Source organism: Prinia subflava, chromosome 3 (genome assembly GCF_021018805.1).
Source record: "Prinia subflava isolate CZ2003 ecotype Zambia chromosome 3, Cam_Psub_1.2, whole genome shotgun sequence".
NCBI classification, from domain to species: Eukaryota; Metazoa; Chordata; class Aves; order Passeriformes; family Cisticolidae; genus Prinia; species Prinia subflava.
In genome coordinates, this window is record NC_086249.1 from 54,601,390 (window position 1) to 54,623,509 (window position 22,120).

At 37.5% G+C, this 22,120-nt stretch overlaps 1 long non-coding RNA gene across 1 annotated transcript; it reads right to left on the reverse strand.

Annotated features, from left to right (window-relative positions):
- Positions 1–2,050: 2,050 nt before the first annotated feature.
- LOC134547976 (uncharacterized) lies at positions 2,051–10,305 on the reverse strand. Its single transcript, XR_010079663.1, has 3 exons — positions 9,970–10,305; positions 4,426–4,565; positions 2,051–2,646 (listed from the first exon to the last, which is right to left on the reverse strand). It is a non-coding gene; the product is annotated as an uncharacterized LOC134547976 (long non-coding RNA).
- Positions 10,306–22,120: the final 11,815 nt, after the last annotated feature.

Genomic DNA, 22,120 nt, shown 5'->3' on the forward strand with positions numbered 1-22,120 from the left:
TCCTATAAAACTGGATTTCTTTTTACTCGTTTTCAATTTGATTTGTCTCAATTCAGATTACATAAAGACAAATACATACAACAGTAGTAGGTAGAATGATGGAAAATATGATACTTTTATTCATCCCTGATTAAGGTAAATGTTATCCCTTTATTTTAATCCTACTCTCTTTCCTGAAAATGATCAGTTGGACAAGTTTAATCACCTAGAATCCCTCAGAATTACACACTGTTTTAGACTGAGGCAGACTAGTCTTTTTAACCAGGATTGGAGTGGCATCCTTGCTTATACAGGATTTGGCATTACTAAGACATTTGTTCATACGTGCACAGTTTAACAAAAGGAGAAATAGAGAGCACTTGATGCCAGGTTGCTACAGGAATTCTCTGTGTTCTCATAGCTGGGGAAGCCTGATATAACAGAAGCTACAAGTGACATTTGAACTTAGGGCAGTTCAAATGCTGCTGACTCTAGACCTTTAGGAATATGACCTTTGTCACGTTCACACCTATGGCAATCCATTTGTTTAGTAATAATTCCTTCTCTCTTTTCAAGTCTAGATTTGAGGTTTTGCATTTCAGATCTGCGAAAGAGTAAATTGCACTGTGTGTTTCACAAAGTTAATTTAAAGGTTTCACATATTTTTCACACATAGTATTCATAAAGGTTCAAATTATTTTAGTTTGAATTTTGGGGTGTAAAAGCTGGAGTTACAGGCCTGCCCTTTCTTTTATTACATGTGAAAATAGTGCCCGGCTTGAGAGAATGATTCATTCTCTCCATCCACGATCTCAGGTGGAATTGTCCTGTAGGGGTGATGTCTGTCAACCATCAGTAATGACAGCGAGAGCTCAAGTTCTGAATTTAGATTATATGATTTGATACTATCAGCTTGTAATATTGTGAGCTGAATTTGAGACTGCACATTAAATATGAACTCAGTAAAAATTCTATGGTTATAATTATTTTGGAAAGTTTAAAAGACCATCTTGTTTCTTTATGAGTGGAGATTTTTGATGTGTCTTGGTTCTTAAAATTCCACTAAGTCATTTGTTCTGTCTTTAAAGGTATCAGCAGCAGACATCTAAGGAAAAAGTATATTACATTTAGGAAGTTGAGAATCATCTTTTCTCTCACATACTTTGATATATTCTTCTAATTTCTGTCAATCAATAGTTCAGAAACATACTGGTTTGGCTTTGTTTTGGATCTTTATTAACTTGAAAGAAAAGTATTTTTAAATAATTTAGCTGTTGTTGTTGTTGCTATTAGTAGTAATATTTAATGGTGGTAATTTGACTTCCTCTGTGCTTAGTACAATGTTTATGTTGTATGGTTATGAAGTAAAACTTTTTTCAGTTGAATTGAAAGTGACTGAAGCTTTAGCAGATGTCTCGTACCTTTCTGTTTGGGCATCTTGTATTTGAGATATATTAGACTGAAAAGAGATCAGCAGTTTTGTGCTTATATGTGTTAAGGGCAGACAGACATTTCTTTGAGAAATAAATAGACAAGAGTACTCTTTGTTATTTTGTAGCAATATTTGAGATCATGTCTGAGTTTACTTTTGGCAGTGTTAGGTTAACAGCTGGACTCGATAAGCATAGAGGTCGCCTCAAATTTTAATGGTTCTATGAATAGTTTATTTCAACACAAATCACATGTATTTCATACAACTATTTCTGTTTTGGAACCAGAGAACTGTTTTTAATTTTTTCCAGTTTACTTCAACCACCTGTAATCCTCATGTTTCAAAAGAACTGGAAAAAAAAATCTATAGTAAGAAATAATGTCAGCAGCAGTATTAGAAATTTTCTATGAAAATTCTATTTGTTTAAAGGTCCCAAAAAAAAAAGTATACTAAAGAAATACTATAGTTGAGTTTCTGATGAGCCCTACCCTGAGTATGGCTTCAATTGCCATATGTTTGAGCAGGATTTGCAGTCACTAATTCTACTACCTTGCAAATAATTAGAAGTTTTTCAAATTACTACTTCACATCCACCTGCAAATCTACTTGTTAGCGTAGGAAAACATATAACCACACAGAGGCGATCATATGCGGTTCTTTATTCCAGCGCGCGGGACACCGGGGTAATAATACACCCAAATCTGATGTCCAAAGCATACAGAGTCGATTCGTGATTTTTATAGTTTAAATTATACACATGTTAACTAACCCCCACCCCTAGATACTGATTATCCTATTCCTTAGTTATTATCTTAAATCATACCTACGCTTCTACCCTGATCCACACTTGATTTGGTTAAAACAATAGCATGGAGCTGTTTACAGAAACTGACGCTTGTTCCCAGCTAGCTGCGTCAAGTTCCAGTTGTACGTTCTCTACTTTCCTCCCCTTACATATTACTCAATCTAGAAATTATATTTTTTAACCCTCCACCAACATTCCCCCCTTTGAAAGTATTTTCACTCTAATATACTAAGTGTAAATGCTTTCACTTAATACAGTCTATTAGGCTTCAGAGTTCATACTGGATGTTCATCTTCAAATCCTCTGTTGTCATAGGCTTTGTTCGGGATGTTGTTGCGGATTGAAGGTGCTGGGTTCCGTGCCAATGCTTTCATTATGGTCTTGTTCCAAGATGCCTTTTTCTGTATCTCTCTCTTCAGGATTCTGTAAACTAACTAAATTACTAAAAATATAATCAGTAAAATTATCAGATTTTCAAGGATAGACTTTATCCATGAACTCACATTTCATCTTAATCTTTCAAAGATTTTACCCAACCAGCTAGTAGCTAAATCCTTTTGTTCTTTTTGTGCCTCATGCTCTATTTGTTTTAGCTGACTGATGTCATGTTCTACATCTGCAGTTACATTTGGGATGTGGATGCAGCAATGGTCGATTTGTCCCTTTAAATATCTACACACTCCGTGTTCTTTCAAAAGTAACATATCTAAAGCTAAACGATTTTGCAGGGTCATTTTGGTGGTGGCTTGTAATTGCACATTGAGTTCTTTAAATCCCTCTCGTGTGATTCTTGCTAATCTGTCTACCTGACCTGTGAGTCTATATAGCATTTCTTTATTTCGATAATTTGCAATGGGACCAAACAAGGATTCTAGGGCCTACCCAATCTTTACTCCACTAGAGGGTTCCTTCCAAGTGTCATCTGGGTTCTTGTCTTCTGAGACGTCTCGCTTTGCTTTTATTTGCAAGGCTTCACTGCTCCTGTTAAATGGGGATTTCTTCTAAATTGGACATAAAGTGGGAAGGCCCAGGGTGATTTCTCTTACCTCCCCATCCATAGGCAAGTGTGTTGTCCATGTGCCATCACTCATTGCCCATACAAATGGTCCTGGACTTCGAATTGTACTTTTGCTACATCTTACTATAATCTTAGAATCTATTTTGCCTTGTTTGTGTTTAATTTTCTTGCAGGCACAACTAATTCGTAAGGCTATTGCCAATGGTGACCACTGTTTCATTTCTAGATTATCAGAGGTGCAATCATAAATTTTCTTACATACCCACTAACTTACCTTATTTGCCTCTTTCTGACTGCTAGTATCAGTATTTGTCACTGTGGGATCTGTCTCATTTTCAGAGCCTTTCCATTTAATGCACCAGGGTGTGCTTTCCATATATTGGAATTTCTGGAGGATGCTCACAGACCATGCACTGTCCCAAGGTTCTAGTCTTTTCTAATCTTTCTCTTCACATTTCTACACCACAACACTTTCTGTAGCGTTGTCCCTGATCTTTTGATAGCGTAGAAACTAACATTGCCATTTTGCAAGGTCTTGGTCCTTAACTTACCACTCTATGATTTGTCCCAATTTGCCATTACTAAGAATGCACTCTGACTTTCTCATGGGTTGCATATAGGAATCTTCTGTTATCTTCCAGTATTCTCTGACCACCACCCTTGACTCTGGTACTTGTTTACAGTTAATTGTTTTGTTCTTTCTTATTTCAGGTAATTTTGATGTTATTATTCCCCAGCTTACTGGGTCCCCTGCTGCCTTTGGTATTGGCAGACAGGCCGTTATTCTGCTGGTATTATGCATTTTGGCAAAGTCTCTGACCAATCTAATCATTACATTCTCAGTCCGAATTTCATTAGAAATTTCTATTACTTGTGTTTTTGCCTGTATCTCTCTCTTCATTCTAGAATGAAGAGTTGTTAGTTGACCCTTCTGTATCTTATATCCCAAAGTAACAGCAATCCCTACTGGTGACATTAGTATCTATGAAATTAACATTACCCACAGGAAGAGCAGGAGCACAGTTACTAATACTATTTGAACAGTTACAGACGTTTCAGCCTTAGCTTTGTTGGTCTAAAAGTTTCTACAGCCCACGACTGGACTCTACGAGGGACCTTCTTCACACGCGTGTAGTGTATCCAGGGTTCTACTCCAGCCACTTTGACTGCTGTAAAGGTGGTTAGCAGTACCTGATGGGGACCAGTCTACTTCTCTTTTAGTGGTTCTTCGTTCCAGGTTTTGATGTATACTTCATCTCCTGGTTCGATATTGTGGACTGGATTCTCCAGGGCCAGTGGTCTGTTCCACACGAGAACACTTCGGAGCCGAGCTAGAGTTTTCCCGAGGGACAGAACATAATTATACACATCTTGTTTCCTTGTGACATGAACATTTGGATTGGGGTTAGGAGATTCATATGGTTTCCCATACAATATTTTATAAGGACTAACTGACATCTCACTCCTAGGCTTTATCTGAACCCTCAGCAATGCGATCGGCAAAGCCTGTGGCCACTGCAGTTTGGCTTCCTGGCATATTTTACTGATCTGCTTCTTCAGTGTCTGGTTCATTCTTTCTACTTGCCCACTTGACTGGGGTCTCTACGGTGTGTGGAGGTCCTAAGATATTCCCAATAACTTGCTTACCTCTTGTACCACCGTGGCTATGAAGTGTGGGCCTCTGTCTGATGATATCCCTAGGGGCACCCCAAACCTGGGAATGATCTCTTGTAATAACCACTTAACTGTTTCCTGTGCTTGGTTTGTGCGACAGGGAAGGGCTTCTGGCCATCCAGAAAACGTGTCAACCCCTACTAACAGGTATTTGTATCCCTGAGTTTTTGGCAGTTCTGCAAAATCTACTTGCCAATAGTCTCCTGGTTCTATTCTTATCCGAATTCTGCCTAACTGTGCCTGTCGTCTAGCTACGGGATTGTTTTTCAGACAGATTTCACATTTAGACATTACTGACTTGGCCATTGTTTGCATCCGTACTGAGATTAGGTATTGTCTTAGCCACTTTACCAACGCTTCTGCACTCCAGTGACACTCATTATGTTTTACCTGTAAAATTTCTCTCATTACCAAAGGAGGTACCACTATTTGCCCTTGTGCGGTTACATACCACCCTTCTGCGTTCTTCTGTGCCTTCAGCAGTTGTGCTAGTCTGTCATCTTCGATTGTATAGTTTGGCTTCGGAGGCAAATTAAATTGAGAGATATTAAGTCTTGATGGTATCAATGCTATTGTTTTCTGCACCTCTCGCGCTACCTGACGGGCTGCCCAATCTGCTTTTCGATTTCCTTTACAAATTTTGGAGTTGCCTGATTGATGTGCCTTGTAGTGCATGATTGCTACTTGTTCAGGTTTTTGTACTGCATCTATCAATTGTAGGACTGCATCTTGATGTTTAATATTCGTCCCTTGGGAGGACAGCAGTCCTCTTTCTTTCCATAAAGCTCCGTGTACATGCACTACTCCAAAGGCATATTTGGAATCAGTCCAAATATTCACTGTCTTCCCTTCACTCAGCTCGAGTGCTCTGGTTAATGCGATTAGTTCTGCCCTTTGTGCAGACGTGTTAGGTGGTAGTGATTTTGCCTCTATTACTACATCAATTGTAGTTACCGCATATCCCGCGTATCTGGCTCCGTTCTCTATGAAGCTGCTTCCATCTGTAAAGAGTTCCCACTCTGGTTGCTCCAGGGGGACATCCTTCAGATCTGTTCTTGCTGAATAAGTGTGCTCGATGACTTCTAGACAGTCGTGCTCTAATGGGCCTTCTTCAGCTGTGGCACCTAGAAATAGAGCTGGATTCAAGAGGTTAGTTGTTTTAGTGCAACATCATCCTGCTCAGTCAGGGTTACCTGAAACTTCATCATCCGGCTTGGAGAGAGCCAATGGCCCCCGTTTTGTTCCAGGACTGTAGTTACTATGTGTGGCACATAGACATCTATGTGTCTTCCCATTGTGAGCTTCTTGGCTTCCTGTATCAGCAGCACGGTAGCTGCCACTGCTCGCAGACATGAAGGCCATCCGGCACTTACGTTGTCGAGTTGTTTGGAAAAGTAACCCACCGGCCTTTTCCAGCTTCCCAGTCGTTGGGTCAGGACTCTCAGTGCCAGTCGCTGCCTTTTATGCACGTACAGCTGAAAGTCTTTAGACAGATCAGGTAATCTCAAAGCAGGAGCAGTTGTCAGTGCTTCCTTTAACTTCTGGAAGGCCTCTTTCTGTGGTTTGCCCCAGGTGAACGGCTGCGTCTTCTGAGCTTCATACAAGGGTTTTGCAATCAGTCTATAGTCCATGATCTACAGGCGACACCACCCTGTCATTCCGAGGAAGATCCGCAGCTCGTGTAGATTCTGAGGCTCTGGAATAGCACAGATAGCTTGAATACGATTAGTACCCAGTTTTCTCTGCCCTTGTGAGATTTCACATCCCAGGTAAATCACAGTCTGTTGGGCAATTTGTGCTTTTTCTCTGGATACTTTATACCTTCCTATTCCTAATGAATTTAAGATCTTAATGGTTACCTTTATGCAGGTCATTTCTTCTTCTGTTGCAATCAAAATGTCATCTACATACTGGAGTAATAAATATTGGTCTCTTGGTACTTGCCCTTCTCTGGTCTAGATTTCCAGTTCTTTTGCCAGTTGACTTCCAAAGAGAGTGGGCAACCCCTTGTACCCTATCGGTAATCGAGTCCAGGTGAGCTGAGTTTTTCTTCCACTTTCTGGATGTTCCCACTCAAAGGCAAATAGTTTCTTACTTTCTTGGTCAAGGGGTATACAGAAGAAAGCATCTTTTAAGTCAATTACAGTAAACCATTTATATATCTCTTTTACGGATGCTAACAATGTATAGGGATTGGCAACCACTGGATGAATGTCTTTTGTTATTTCATTTATACCTCTTAAATCCTGTACAAGTCTATACTCACCATTGGGTTTCTTCACTGGGAAAATTGGGGTGTTGTATTCTGATTTACATTCCTCTAGAATTCGATATTTTAAAAATTTATCAATGGTCTTTGCTATTCTCTGTCGTGCTTCTGGTTTTATAGGGTATTGTTTAATTCGTACAGCCTTTGCTCTTTCTTTTAACTCTACATGTACCGGTTGTGCCAATTTAGATTTTCCAGGTACATCTGTTTCCCAGACAGAGGGAATTACTGCATCTTCTACTTCTTTAGGAATATTAGAAATTGGTTTTTCTTTTATCATCAAAATTTTTCTTGTCTTAGACTCCGGAATTTTCATTACGAGTTCACTATTCTCAAAAGTAATTACTGCTTCTAGTGCTGCCAGTAGATCGCGCCCTAAGAGTGGAGTTGGGCAGTCTGGCATGTATAAGAATTCATGGGTCAAGATCTTATCTTCAAAGCTCAATTCTAGGGGTTGCAAGAATGGCTGTACCTCCTCCTTCCCTGTGGCTCCAACGACTGCTGCTGACTTGTTCTCGATTTGCCCTTCAAGATAATTTAGTACAGAATGTGTAGCCCCCGTGTCAATGAGAAAATCTACGTCTTTTCTTTCTAAATGCAAAGTCACCATGGGCTCTCTTGATCCTGGCTCCCTCTCATGTAAAACCATGACCCTGGCTACACTATCCAGCTGATGCTCACTACTTTGATTAAACATACTGTCTAACTGAGGCTGACTATTCTGGCTAAACCGGTTTGGACACTCCCTTTTCCAGTGTCCTTCTATCCGACAATATGCACACTGATTCAGACCTAATCTACCATGACCAGAACTTCTGCTAAAGCCACCTCTATTAACGCCACGACCACCTCTACCACGCCCCCGCCCCTGTCTCTGTAAGACTGCCAAAAGGCTTTGCCCCTGTTTCTTGACAATTTCTCTGTCCCTGTTATTATAAACTTTCCAGGCAACCTCTAGGAGTTTATCTAAGTTTCTTAACTCTTCACCTTCCAGTTTCTGTAGCTTTTTCTTAATATCTTCCTGTGCTTGACCCAGAAAAATAAAGGCAAGCTGAGTTCTTCCTTGCTCACTGTCTACTTGAAGATCAGTATATCTTCTAGCTGCTTCTTTAAGTCTTTCTAGAAAGGCAGTGGGAGATTCTTTCTTTTCCTGTTGAATTTCATACAACTTAGACCAGTTCATACTCTTAGGTATTGCCTGTTGAACACCAACTGAAATCCACTCCTGATATCTCTTTAGCCTTAACATATCCACTCTAGAGGGGTCATTAGCATCCTACTCTGGGTCTGCAGTGGGAAAATTATAATCCAGTGTCTCTGTCACCAAACTATTTCGTATGTCTTCTCTAGCTCTTTCTCTTGCTGCTCGAAGAACCATATCTCTCTCTGTCTCATCTATCAGAGTGTCTAATATGACATGAATATCTTCCCAATCAGGGTTCTGAGTTTTCATTATTATCTTAACTACACGAGCTACCTTATCTGGGTTTTCTTTATACGTTCCGGCTGATTGTTTCCATATAACTAAATCAGCAGGTGAAAAGGGTACCTTTACAAAGACGGGTCCATTAGTTCCCACCCCTTGCTTTAGTGGTGCAATAATCGTTCTCTTTTGTTTGCCTGATTTTAATACACCCTTTCTTGCTTGAGGCCACTCCAGGGCCAGTTTTCCTCGTGTTCGGTGAGCTACTGGGGCGTCTAGTTTATCTGCTTCACTGTCACTACTTTCCATTCTATCTGTCTTCTTCACATTCCCCCTTTGCTTCTGCCTCACAATCACATCCTGGACAGGTGAATCGGGGAGGGGAGGATACAGGGGGGCAGACGGGCAGAAGCTGGTGAAGGAGGTGTAGGTGGGAGCGGAGGGTACCCTTGAGCTGGTGTTAGAGGGGGGATAAATCTTTCAGCGGGTGTGGGCGGGGGAGCAGGATAGCTTTGAGCAGGTGTATGTGGAGAAGGGGGGGTTCTCTGAGCAGGCAGAGGAGGGGCAAGCGGAGGAGCGGCTGGCACAGGCAGAGGAGGATAATTACCTTCAGCAGACAAAGGTGGGGGTGAAACATATTGTGCTGGCGCGAGCGAGGGGTGTGTAAGAGAATCAGGTGGGGTCAGGGTGAGCGGGGTAGAACTTGGTGTTGAGGGGGCCGTGGTGGTTCCAGGAGCCATGGGAGATACCAATAATTCCGATTCCAGTTTATCTCTTTTTCCCCTAAAATTTCACTTAAAACTGCATGTTCCATACAATGCTTATTTTGGACGCAAGCCAGACACTTATTATTCTCAAGCTTCATTGCTTTCATTTTGTCAAGCCACAAAACCGGTTTCTCAAGCAAGCACAGAAATAAGTCAATATATGGTAATTGTTCTACCTTTCCATCTTGTGTACAAAGCCATCTAAGTTGCATAATAATCTTCACATCAAAAGACCCGTTTTTCGGCCACCTCTGATTTTCAGGCAAAGCGTATTTTGGCCAGTGAACATTACAATATTTAATCAACTTATCTTTTCGTAATTCCTGACCGAAGTTCCCCTCTTTCCAATGTGCCAACAAACAACTCAACGGAGAAGAACTTGGTATAGAGGCATTATTGCTGCCCAAAACCTCTTTTAACCTTTTTAGTTTCTCCATATTACAGATACATAAAAACCACAGATGCCGAACCTGCAACGCTTTCGCGATGTCTGACGGACGGCTGCCTAGGCAATACCACTAGGAATTCCTTTTGCCCAACCAAGCGTAGCTTTCGCTGCGTCTTAATGGCAGGCCCCCAGACCAGAGAATAAAGAACCTTACCTCTCACTAGGGGTCGTTGTGAGCGGCGAGGGTCGCGGCTCCGATGGGCTCCCCGAGAAATCACCCGGTGCCGGCTGGAGCGTGATCGGGTCGCGGGGTCCTGGCTGCGCCCACAAGGTCCCATCTGGGTCGCCAAAAATGTTAGCGTAGGAAAACATATAACCACACAGAGGCGATCATATGCGGTTCTTTATTCCAGCGCGCGGGACACCGGGGTAATAATACACCCAAATCTGATGTCCAAAGCATACAGAGTCGATTCGTGATTTTTATAGTTTAAATTATACACATGTTAACTAACCCCCACCCCTAGATACTGATTATCCTATTCCTTAGTTATTATCTTAAATCATACCTACGCTTCTACCCTGATCCACACTTGATTTGGTTAAAACAATAGCATAGAGCTGTTTACAGAAACTGACGCTTGTTCCCAGCTAGCTGCGTCAAGTTCCAGTTGTACGTTCTCTACTTTCCTCCCCTTACATATTACTCAACCTAGAAATTATATTTTTTAACCCTCCACCAACATACTGACCTTTGAAATAAGATGTTCTGTTTTGCAAGCATTGTAACTTAGTCCTAGATTCTTCAAGGGCATGCAAGGGAATGTTGTCACAAGTTGTTTCAAGTCTTCATTCCAAAGTCCACACATATTTCCATTTGTCTGCTGTTTCAACTTTTTCTAATTGGACATGAAATTTTAAATGTGAAGTTGTCCTGAGTATATTTCTTCTCAGTGGCTGTTACAGTGCTGTGTTTTGGTTTCAGAATGAGAACGGTGTCGATATCACACTGATGTTTCAGATTTTGCTAAGTGCTGTTTATCCAAAGGACTTTTTTTCTTGTCATGCTCTGCCAGTGAGAAGGAAGGCAAAAGAAATTGGGAGGGATCACAGCTGGGTCAGGTGACCTGGACTGACCAAAGGGATATTCCACACCACAGAACATCATGCCCAGTGTATGAACAGGTGGGAGTTACCTGGAAGGGGAACCAGACAGGCCTTGGGAATTGGTCAGTGGGTGGTGAACAATTGCATTATGCATCCCTTGGGTTTTTCCCTTTTTCTTATCACTATTATTATTTACCATTTTTCTTTTATTAAAGTATTTCGCACTATTTTCAACTATTAAACTCTTCTTATCTCAAAATGCAAGTTTTACATTGATTCTCTTCCCCATTCCACAGGGGTGGAGTGAGAAGAGAGGAGGGTATTGAGTGAGTGGCTGTGTGGTGTTTCATCTCAGCTGGACTTAAAACCATGACCAGACCATAACAAAAGAATTTCTTTCTAACTCTATAGCTTTCAAAGTTACACTCTGTGCATGGTATTAAAACTATAACTTTGTAAAACTAGAACTTTTTATACAAAGATTTTAGTTTTGCAGTCCATGTGAGTTTTATCAAAATTTGTTTGAAAAACCCCCAAACCAGCAGAATAAAATTAAACTCTGAGCAACTGCATCCACTTCCTAAATTTTGTCAAACAAACCTCTGACACACATAGGTTGTAATTCTCTGTTTGCTGTAGTGAAAGTAAAGAATGTTTCCAAAAACAATAAAACGTTTCTGAGTCTGCATTAAAATCTTATCCTCTCAGATCTATGCAACATAGAATAGAATATCTTGTGTAGTATTTTTTGTGATAGTTAGCAGAAGGAAAAAAGTTTATAGTCTCATTTTTTTTCCTAATAACTTAGGAATATTTTAATAACTAAAAGCTTAGCCATAACAATTAAACAAACAAACAGACAAACAAACAAAAAACCCCCCTCAAGAACTCTAGAAGTCTAAAATAATATCAGAAAAGAAAAATACTTTATCAGAGATGAGAGCTGGGCAAACATCCAAGGACTAGAAACTTTTCGGAAACTAATATAATAATCATTTTAGCATGTCAGTAATGAATCAGAAGGAATCTGGAGAAACGAAAATGTCATATGTATCATTAGTTTAAAATCTTTTTCTTGTCTTTTTTTTTGTTCTTGGAGCATGCACATGTTGGAGAATATATGTTGCTGTGTATTTACAGTCAGCTATATTCTGGGGATATAAAATGTGTCTGCAGACTGGGATGTGTTTTCATCTCATAATTTAAATTGATAAAGGAGTTTTCTTTCTAAATCTATTTAAAAGTCTCTTTAGAATGGATTTCCTTGGTTCATTTGTCAATAATAGTAACCTGTTTCCTAATCCTAAAGAGATGTTATTGAAAAATAACCTCCTAATTCCTTAAAAATCTTTTTCAAATTGAGATATTGTAACATTTGCTATGTATTATCAAAGTACCCTGTGGTTATTTCTACCTAACACAGACTAATGAGGATCATGAAACAAAGCACTTTCCCAAAGATAAGACAATGTTCTACCTAGTGATGCTTCATCTGGCAGGAGCAAGGACTTCTAAGAGAGCCTGAACTTCTAAGAGGAAGGATGGTATTTCCAGATGCCACTGAGATCTATGGAAGCTCTGGTATGAAGTGACAGCCTGGGAATCTCTGTAACTTCCAGGGGAGCACTGTAGGACCCAAACACAAAAATTTTTTTTTGTTCTTATTTTCTTTGAAGATATGTTAGATTGCTATAGGCTTGTAAATGCTTCTAGTCCTGTTTTGATGAAGATGATGTAACTTTCTCCAGTAGAAATGTATTTTCAATTTCACTTCTTTGATGGTGCGAAGGTTTTCTTCCACTTCTCTTGTAATGTGAATTTTTAAAAAATGGTGGACAGTAATATTTTGTCTGAGAGAAGACGTGACTGAGCTTTTCTGAAAAGAGACAAGAAAACACTGTTCTCACAACAATTCAAATAGCTGATTGAAAACATTCCTTGAAGATCAGGCTTATATAAGCAATAAACTTATGTTTATTTATCAGTAATTTAATAGTTTAAAACAGAAAATTAGAATTAGGGAATATTTAGGTAAAATATTTAGTAAATCAGAACTATACATAGCACATTCTCTTCATTTCATAGGCAGTCATAGCATTATTTGTTAAAGAAAACCTAATTTACTGGGGTATAAATAAATTAATAATTATTATGTAATTACAATATGGGGATAATAAAGAAAAAAATATTTTTCTGGATCTTCAGAGATACTCACTGTATTGAGAATTGAGTCCCCAGAACGGGAGGATTTGCTACTCTTGGATCATGATGAGGGTTCTCTATTTGAAGAGAAACCTGTTACAAGGGTCTTTGCAGTAATATCTGAAACTGGATTAGAAAAGACTCCTGAAAAAATGTTTTGAAGAGTTCTTTCAAACCAGCTGGTCCTTGAACAAGCATAATTCCTTGCTCTTAATGTGTCTTCAGAATTTGCAAAATATCTTTAATAAACTACATACAAAAGACTGATCCATCTTTCCTTCAGGAATAGTTTTTTATTAAAGACTTACAGTCTACATGCAATTTAATTACTTCTATAGCAGAAATCACCTCTAGGAGTCTTTGGGACACACCATCCAGGGCGTTAATGAACATTTCAAAGCATACAAATTGGACTAGACACAGCTAGAATTGCTTTAAGTTTATTTTTAGACCTGTCCAAAATTCTTACCAGGAGTACTCCTGTGGTAATCAGTCAATCACTTAATTCTAATGGTTTAGTCAATGATCTAGTTTCAAGTCAGTCTGTTGTCTCAATCCAATCCATCATCTCATCTCTACAGATGACTACCAAGGTATTTCCTGGACCACCCAAGAATTAATGACTCTGGAGTGGTCACTGTGGAGACAGGCACAGTCCCAGTATGTAACAGGACAGACCTAACTTTACCACAGAGTGTACTTGATTACTGTCTTGGGTTGAAAAATGTAACCAAAAATGTGTATTCTATTTTCATCTGTTGAAACCAGTTGGGAGATATTGTTCTTTATCTCTTGTAACTCTATGGGGTGAAGAGGGCAGATGCCTTCTGTTAATGGGACACCTGATAACACCAGATAAGGCAGTGCCTTCTTATCTCTTCCTCCACCCATTGTCCTCCGAGGGACATCACCTGTGAATGGGCCATTTAAGGCCTCTCACATGACTGATAACATCACCTCATTCCACTGTGAAATGCTCCACCCAGTGGGAGGAGCCAAAGCTTTTCCACCAGGATAAAACCAGCAATCCCAAACACCAAGGGACCATTTCCACGGGGTTCCCAGAGGGCAACTGGATCCTTTTCTTGAGGATCATCTCTACTTCAACGGTGCCACAACTGTCACTCTGGGAGGACTTATTTTGGGCTGTTTCCAACACCCTGACCAGCAGGGTTTGCATTCTGACTCTCAGTGGTCCTTTGCACTATTTTAGTTTTTTATTTTTTATTTTAATTCTTAATTTTTAATAATTTTATTTTATTTTTAACTTTTTGTTGTTTTGTTGAGGAGATCAGAGAGGATGAACAAGAGGAAACTTATACCTGAGATTAGTGTTGGGAATCATACAAAACCTGTACGGGCTTTCAACAAAGCAGAAGATGGCAAGGACAGCAACAAACAACAGACAAGTGAAGGGAGGTATTTCTATAAGACCTAGGAGATTTCAGAAGAATTTTTTGTTAGTCCTAAAAGAAATATTTGACTCAGAATTAATTTGTGAAGTGCTATTTAGATGAAAATTACTTCTAATCAAGCTTTGGGAAAAGTCAATACGTTTCTGAAAGACCACATAAGAGATAAGGGTCTTTGAATACATTATTTTTTAATTGTTTTACACTTCAGAACATATCGCAAGGTTGAAATATTGATTAATTATGGATGTGGATAAAATTTCATTATCCACAACCTGGACTCTTTTGTGCCCTAATAATAATATTTTTTTCCAAACTGAAATTATCTAATACATCCCTATAATTTAACTTTGTGAAATGTAGTGTAATATTTGTTTCTTAAGGAGGGACTGGGCACATCATACATTCCGTAAGGTAACTGTCTATATACTTTAAGCAAATTTGATAAATTTTTTTTGTGTGTATGCACATGGATTTTCTGATGCAAAGTTAATGCAGACTGTTACTTAGGGAAACAAAAGATAAGAAATATGTATATTCCTCTTTCATATTTTTCAAAAAAATTACTGCATTAGAAACAAAATTAATTATTTGCCATGTGACAGTGAGAGTCCAAAATATATCTATGTCAGATCTGCTTGACTGCCAGTTGCAGCTAAACCCAGTAAGTTGCAAGTGCAGCTCAAAGTCTCAAAGTCCTTTCTCTCTGTACGAGTGCTTTAGAGAAGGGCCCAATTAATTCAGACACACTGAGCTCAATCTAATATTCAGTCCTGAAGCTGTATGAAGTCTGACTATGGTAGTTTGCATTTGGCCTGCTATACAGACCCACTTATATAAAGAAGATACAAGTGAGAGTGCTCCAGTTGAAATTTAAATGTAATGTAAATTTGTCTCTCTGTTCTGGTGGTATCAGACTACATGAGTATGACTCCGGGGAAGCTAAAGAAGAATTACTGCTGATGCATATGGCTGGGGCATATGTGTGGGTTCAGGACTGTAATACCTAAGTGTGGGATCCACACACTTCAGTGACAAAATAGAATATTTGTCCTTACTCTCTACAATGTAGGTCAATAATCATACTTTCTATGTACTATTTTACAATTTATTTTCCAGTTTCAAATGCCTGTACTCTTGAGACTTAAACAGATATTCTGGAAGGCATGAAAATTTTTCTAACAGTAGAACTGCTTTCCTTTGTCATCTCCCCAAATTTCACTCCAATGTATTTCCTCTCTCTTTTTTTAAATTATCTTATTCTGATATGTGCCTTCTAAAAGATTAAATAAATTCTCTTTTATCTGTGTTGCAATAAGAAGTGATTGGTTTTTTTTATTTCCTTAGCTCAAAGTCTCGATCTGTCTAGATAGAACTTATTTGATTCATGCGATCTTGTATAAACAGGTTGCTTCCCTCTGCTAATGTTTTCAGTGCTTAAATAATACTAACATTGTGCAAAATAAAGAGTAAGACATTGGTCTGCAGAATTTCTTCATTCTTCATTGGTATAGAGAGTACAAAGGAAATCATTAAGCACTTTCCATCCCATCTCATGGTTATTAATTTCACGATGCACACAGACAAGGTTTTAAGAAGTTACATTTGGACATCGACTTAATGCATTTGCTTGTACTGGTTTGTGTTTTAGTGAGACAACTGTATTGCTCAAAATGATTAGATGGTGAAACTAAGTGTTGGTGTTCTTAGCTTCACAATATTTAGTTGTTTGTTGTTGTTGTTCTCATTTTCTAATATAGACTTTCTCAATGTATTTTTATAAGAAGGAGTTTGTAGGACTTTTCCCTTTCCTAGTTTGTTGCATAAAAAGATGAATCATATCTGCCTGAAGTGAGTGCTTCTTTGAGATAAAGGTCACAGTTTGCTCCATAGAGAGGGAACTCTCTTTTTCCTTGAAATTCAGTTTCTTAAACTTGGTGACCATGAAAGAGTGATTTATACTGCTATGGTAGAGTGGCTTAATGCTGCACTTGGATTTGAACATAAAAAAAGAAACGCGTTTACAGTATGCAGCAGAACTAATTTAAAAAAATATAAAAAAGCTGAAAACCTTGAAGTTGAGATAGAAATAGTTAGTTCTGAAAAAGCCTATGGTTTTAGCAAAAGAAATTCATCTGCAGCTCAGTGAAATACAATGCAGTGCAGCCTGCTTTAAGTGACATCAGTCTAAGCAGTCTGTCAAACGAAACAACGACCAAACATTTTGTTAATAAGATTGGTTTCTAAATTACTAATCTTCATGCTGCAGCCATTCAGCTGTAATTTCAGTGGCATTGGAAATAGGCTTTTTCTTTTTACAATATAGAAAATAAAACCAAGAATTTTCTTGAGAGAGAATAATTTGAAGAATTGCACACCGCTTTACCCTTAGGACAATTTCTGTTTGTGTCTTCGAGGAGGTTCCTCAGAATCCAGACATGAGAGTGTGTAGCTATAATAAGCCTTACGAATTAGAGATTTTAAAAATAAGTACATTGCAGTAAAGTATTAAACTTCTAAATTTTACTTTGTAATAAAATTTGTCCCATGTTGGACTTTTTAGTTAAAAAAAACAACAAAAAAACTAACTGAAGCCCATGTGAAACTTGAGCTCTGTCGAAGAAGATGCAGGTAACTTCCTGGGAGGGAAAAAAATTCTTATCAGGATTAGATATCAGGGAAAAATTCTTGTGTTGTGCACAGAGTATACACCATAAAGACAACCCAGTTAAGTGTCAGGAACTTAAGTATAAAATTAAGGATCAAAATGCTCTCATTTGTTGGCTAGAAGTTAAGACAATAAAACCTACCATGGTTCAGTAAAATACTTGAAATATCCAGTTTTGCTGAGACATTACTTCTTTGGATGAGACATATTTTTCCGTTCAATATGGGACATAGTTGAATATGACCCACTTAAAAATCTGACTCAATCATTAGTGATATCCACAGAAAGATGAATACAGAACTGGAAAGAGAGAAAATTTAAATTGAAAAATAAATATATACAAAATAAAGAAAATACAAGATTATGCTAGACCAGAGGAGACAAAGTGAAAAGCAATTATAGGGAGACTAAAAATATGAATAAAGATAAATGGCATGTGTTCTAATTCAAAAAAAAAAATAGATTAAAATCCTCAGTTAACAGATTAATTAACTTTTAAATATAAGAACGTATTTTTATTTATTATGTAATTATGAAAGGTTTTTGTACATGAAAAACAAATAGTAGATGATAATTTGTCATATAAATGAGTAACATAGAGATCTCCTGTATTTTAAGTATTGAATCTTAGTGAATTTAGCTTTAATAAACGATTCACAGGTGGAATTCCCTTTTTAGGAAAGGCTTCTGGAGGATACATCAGTGAGACCTGATCAAGGACCAAAGATGCTGGAACCTAACGTTCCCCAGCTAGTGCCTTGTTCATAAAGGTACATACTTTTCACAGAGAATTACTTAAAAGAAGCAAGATCAACCAAAATTTACATTTAAAGTGTGTAGCTACAGTTGAGTTCAACAACGCAGTTCCCCCTCCTTTCTTTTCAATCCACTCCCACCCCTGTACCTAAGTCAATCAAGGCTCATTGATGTGGAAAAAAAAATGGGAAATATGTGTCATTATCATGTATTATGAGATTTCTACTATTTTCTATTTTTATCTAAGAAAGAAATATGAACACTGCTTTTGCTGTTCAATTTCCACTCATGTCTTGAATTAGGGTGTGCATAATCATGGAAATTCATTATCTGAACATGTTGAACCTCAAAAGGCTGTTCAGTTCACTGGAGCTTCTCAGAGAAAGTTTATGTCAGTTCTTATTTTTTCAATACTGGCTCATCTATACAGGTCTGATAAAATAATTCAGCTCTTCCTAAGGTAGCTGTAAAAGGCCAGAAAAGATTTAACATCTATATTCTGACCTCATACAAACCAAAAATAAGAAATATAGAACATTTTTTCCCTTTTTTAAACAAATAAATGCTTCTTAGAATAATAAAGGAGTTTAAGTTAATTACTTTGAGTTAAACTAGAGGTTTATTTAGCCCAGTCTTATCTCCTTTTCCTTGGCTAGATGCTTATTAATGGTCAATATAATTCCACCTGTGTGTTATCAGATTTTGGCAATTAGTACTTAAGGTCTTCTGTAGTGAAGACTTTACTTCTGCATCACAGTGTGTAATAGACCTTGCTGGATATTTCTCTTATGAATTTGTCTAATCTACTTGTGATCCCATTTGTACTTTTGATATCCAAAATATCCTGTGGCAATGAGTGCCAGAATTTAATTACTCGTTCTGTGAAAATCTGATTCTCCTGATTTGTTTTAAACCAGTTGCCTTATAATCCCTTTTGGTGTCCCTACTTTCTGTGCTATGAGAAACAGTGAATAATGTTTTCCTATTCATCTGTTCCATGCCATTCATTATTTTATACACTTTTATCATACCATACCACCTGTTCACAGAACCTGACGATTCTTGTTCTATTTAATTTTTCTACAGAAACCATTTTATACCTCTGAGAAGTCTTCTTCATATCAATTATATCCTTCTTGTCACCAAGTGACCAGAACTGTATGCCATATTTGAGATACTGGAATGCCACAGAGGTATTAGTGACACAGCAGTGTTATCTGTTCTTTTCTCTGCTCCTAATAACTCATGATGTTCAGTTTGGCTTTCTGACCTCAGGTGAACACTGAGCTGTTTTTTCTTAAGTTCAGATGCAAATCTCTCACCTGACTGACTAAAAGCAAAATTTAAGCCCATCAAAATGCATGTACAGTTAGAATTGTAGTTCTCTCTGTGCATTAAATTTTTTCATACTATTTTTTTTCCAGAATATTTTTGGCTGATATTCTTTTTTCTACTTTTTCAATTTGTTTGCTTATGAATATTCTCAAATATCATTAACCATCAAACCTTTAGCATGCCACTACTCATCCTTCTGTATTAGGTTTGTTAAGCAGTTCATTTGATCTGCACAAATGCCTTTCATGACACAATCCCATGATACCTTGAACTCTAGCCATTTATGTGTACTGGTATTTTCATATTAGATAACTAGTTATTGATAACAAAAGATCTTATTTCCAATCACAGTGTTAAAAAAAACAAAAAACCCCAAAAAACCCAAAAACAAACAAACCACAAAGCCCTAACAAGTCTGTGAAGTGTTCTGCAAAACAAGTCTTTATGCTTCACCATTATATTTCAATTACTAGGTCTCTTATTACCATAATGTTGATTAGTGAAGAGTCATACCTAAGTACTTGTTATTGTAGAAGAGCTGACCTTGTTTTAATCTGTAGAATTTCTGTATTGGGAGAACTAAAGGGTTTGAGAGAGAAACAGACAAAAATACTCCTACATCTGGTGAAACATAGATGATGTTCAGTACAGATTATTATCTCAGGGCAGCCATTCCAGTGAAACTTAAACTTTCTGCTGCACAGTGAACCTATTAAATTGTGCACTTAGTCATAACCTGAACATAGTATTTTCCAACAAGAGGACTATCTTTTCTTGCTCTTAATTGTTTTGTCTGTGTGTTAAAAGGACATTTTATGACCTCTTTCTGGTATTTATAATCTTGAATCATCACAGTCAAAGAGTCAAATGAGTTAGGTGAATATTTGCTCAGAAGGATCTTTGGATCCAGTCACTCAGGAGGGACTATTTGTCTGTTGGGGGCTTGACCTTCTAAACGCTTAGTTAAAAGAGAGAGGACCTCTATTACAAAAATGGAAAGGAGTCATATTTCACCTTTCTTATAGAGATTGTTGCTGGAGTTTTCTTCTTTTATTCTAAACACAAGAAGGTAGGTTGTTGTTGATGTGCCATGCAGGAAAGACAGGAGAATTTGTAGAGGCTTCTTGATTTTTCAGTTTTATTTCTGACATATATGTTTTTTTTTCCTTCAGCCTGTTCCTAATACTTAACCAGTCGTATTCATTTAAGCACAAAATAGCCCAAAACATAAGACCATGTATTGTGGCAGCATCCTGAAACACTAGGTGGTGGAGTCAAGTAAAAGAAAGAAGAGAAAAAAAAGAACAAAAAAAAACCCTTAAAAGAATACTAAGAGGTTCTGTCCATCACCTATTTAGCTAAATGATTTTAGATTGACAAGCGAAGACAAATATATCAGGAAAAAAAAATGGGAAGCAGAAAAAACCCACAAAACTGTCTGACAGAGGAGCGTAAGACTTCTCATGACAATCAAATAGATTTTATCTCATAGCTAAAAGATACTATGGATATCAAGAAGATGATAAATTAGATATATGTAAGGTGTATAAAAACATGAAGTGATTTTTATCTTGGAAAAAACTATCACCAATGATTTTCCTCTTATAATAGAAGTCAATTTTCAAATTTTCACCTTTTTTTTCCCTTGGAAATGGCGTTTCTATAAACTTGACCCTGGGAAGTGCTTCAGACATTTTCCTCAAAAGTGAAATAATTTTCAGAAGTGAATTCTTGCTACTTGACAGCTGGAACAATAATTTCCTGCCACTGAAAAGACCATTTACTTAAATCAGCATGACTTTATGATATTTCACTTTTTTCACCTAAAAATGCATAAATATTAATTTCCACGTTCTTTTTAACATTTTCAAAGGTTTTGAGTTTTGCTAGTCAAGGATCTAGTGGACAGAGACTGTGGAGGTTTTTTTTGTTTTGGTTAAAAGCTGCTGCTTAGAAACATTTTGGTAAGGTTAAACTTGGGTTTTGGCCAACTTATAATTAGCCAAAATGATAACCTCTGAATTTTGAGATTTGTAACAGAAAAGCTCACGACCTTTTAACTGTAGTAGACATGTAACACAGTACCCTAATAATTGAACAGTATCAATGGTTTCAACACAAAATCACAAAAGGAAGCAAGCTGACACTTCAGCTGTTACATCTCCCTAGGTTGTATTTGAGATCTAAAAATATTTTTGTTTTTTTTATCTAACAGGTAAATAACCAGTTTATCTTTATTAAACTAGATTATGGGAAATGAAAGTGCTATTGAAAACCGCAATGGAGCAGAATATTGTCTTTTATCAAGAGTATTATCTTGTAAATGTCTTAAGCTGTCTGGTTACCATGATAAATAGGTTGGGGTACATGAGCACTTTAATTACTAACAGTGAAATCTGCTGAAATTGAAGTATTGCACTTAGTAAGAACTATTAATTTTGAAATGACCCATTTAACAGTGACCTGTGGTATCAAAGTATGGATTTAAATTGGTAATTAATAAAAGTCCATTTCTGGAAATGCTAACACAAGAGCTCAATAAAAATGCTAAGTAGGACTCAAATACCACAGACAGTTTATTGACATTTTAATACATATTAGTTATGCTAAATACTTTTGTACACTCAGAACTAAGGATGAGAGGATAACAATGGACATATTTCCCAGCTAGCAGTTAGGAGATCAGTGGCACACTTAGTGGACTAGCTCACTTTTGTAGGTTTTAATCCTGCTTATAATGGAGGAACATATCATGACTTCTTGTTGAAGCTACATTTAGAAAATGAACCATTTTATCTCAGACTGCAGAGGACAAGAATTCTGCTTAAAAAAAAAAAATTAACTAGGTCTCATCAGACTATGTCTTTAATGTCCAGGAGATGAGT